The sequence below is a fragment of the Pteropus medius genome, unplaced genomic scaffold (genome assembly GCF_902729225.1).
Source record: "Pteropus medius unplaced genomic scaffold, Ma_sr-lr_union100, whole genome shotgun sequence".
Classification (NCBI taxonomy): Eukaryota; Metazoa; Chordata; class Mammalia; order Chiroptera; family Pteropodidae; genus Pteropus; species Pteropus medius.
The window spans coordinates 3,096,292-3,098,365 of NW_024350397.1; the positions used below are offsets into that span (position 1 = coordinate 3,096,292).

Sequence of the window (2,074 nt, forward strand, 5' to 3'; positions counted from 1 at the left end):
AGTTCCCCTCGAGGCATGCCCTGACCTCTAAATTGTCCATATATAGGTCTAATGTCCCAGGCTGGGTTCCCTCGGGCAGAGATTAGTAAGCAAGAGGCTCATTAGGGGGTGTTTTAGAATCAACCTCTGTGGAAGGGAGAGGAAGGAGACAGGATTGTATTGTAGGCCCAACCTCTGCCAACGCCACCGGGAGTTCTAAAGAATTGCAATAGGTCTCTGTCAAGAAATAATTGGGTGCAGGCTGCCCCTGGAAGAAGATGGACCTTGGGGGAAGCGGTTCTCTTCAACAGAGACGATCTTCAAAGAGGGCTGACAATAGAAGGCTGCCTCTGGCAAGACTCCCAGCTGTTGGGAGAATATGTCTTTCGTGAAGGGACAGCTGGCCAGTGCATCACAATATGTATCACACCTAGAGACTGAGACACCAAGCAGAAATCTGCCTCTAAGAAGCTAAAAAGCTAAGCATTAACTTCAGTAGTCTTATGATGCTAGAGAGACAAAAATTGAAGTTCAGTGTATGCCAAGAAGGGCATGCACTGATAAGTACCCAAGCTTTCAGTTAAGAACTTGGAAGACAAAACCTGAAATAAGTAACCAGCATTGAACAGATCAATGTGATCGGCAAATACTCAACCAGCTCACCTGAAGAAAATTAAGTCCTCCCTGAAAGAAGATAATATCATTCAGTCTCTATGATTTTTCATGCACTATGTCCGACATTCAATTAAATTATCAGACATGCCAGGAGATGGCAACAAATGGAAGAAAAGGAGGGAGTAGAAAGAGAGAAAACAAGAACTAGAAAGAGACTAAGGTGATGCAGGTATTAGAGTTAGATGCTGAATTTTAAATGGAATAATCAACAGTTTAAGAAAATAATAGAAAAGATAGAGAATTTCACCAGAGATCTGGAATCTATAAGAAGGAATCAGTCTATGGCCATGCCACCCTGAACGTGCCAGATCTCATCTGATCTCACAGGCTAAGCAGGGTCGAGCCTGGTTAGTACTTGGATGGGAGACCACCTAGGAAGACCAGGCGATATAGGCATTAAAAAAAAAAAAGGAATCAAATGGAACTCTAGAATTGAAAAACACAATAATAAAAATTAAGAATTCAATAGGTTAGTTTAAACAATGATAACACATAGAAAAGTTTAGTGACTTGGAAGAAAAATGAGTACAAAATATCCAGAATGAAGCAGCATACAGAGAAAAAAATGCTTTTCCAGGTTTAACAAACATACGGGAAGCAGTATAAGTGTCCAAAATACATGAAATTGGCGTCCTAGATGGACAGAGAAAAGGCAATATTTAAAGAAATAGAAGCTGATAATTCTCAAAACTGACAGATTTGAGAAGTTTGGGTAATTTCATGGTAGAGGATGCCTGCCGGGCAGGTGCTGATGCCTTCATCACCTAATAGTACTAAAAAATCATTGAGTTGTTAAGACGCCACTGGAAAAAGTGTTTAGGTTCTCACAAGTCACCTCGCTATGCCTTGCCTCACCCCTATATCATCAGCAGATGAGGAAACTGAGGCTGGAAGTTAATTCCTAGTCCAAAGTCACCAGCAACTGTAGCTGGGACTTTTTCCAGATCTGCTGGACTTCTACCATCTGCTATCAACCTCTCTTCAATCCTCCTGCTTGGAGTGGGGCTCTTATTAGTTTCACTCCTAACATCCTGCTTAGGTAATCCCCACAGAGAAAATGAGAATTCTCATGGGTGAGGAGGTTTGGGGTGCAACTCCAAGATGTATTCTGCAGGACCAGAACCCCTGGCTGGGTGCCTCATGGGCAAGCATGAGGCCCAGGAGGGCGACAGTTGAGGAAAGAGAAAACAGGATGAGAGGAGATTCCAGGAGAGAAAAGCACATCCAATTCTTTCCCTATTTTTTTGTTTGTTTGTTTGTTTTTGTTTTTGTTTTTGTTTTTTCTGATAGCTGGTCTGTGCTCAGGAAGAAGCAACTCCTTTCTGCTTTGCTCTCTCTCCTGCATGACCTCCCCACCATCCAGCACTCAGAACTCAGCTGTGGTCTGGTTCATCCACATTATAGGTTAAATAGGCTTTTA

At 42.4% G+C, this 2,074-nt stretch overlaps 1 pseudogene; it reads left to right on the plus strand.

Annotated features, from left to right (window-relative positions):
• The first annotated feature begins 931 nt into the window (after positions 1–931).
• Positions 932–1,050, plus strand: LOC120584155 (uncharacterized; annotated as a pseudogene).
• Positions 1,051–2,074: the final 1,024 nt, after the last annotated feature.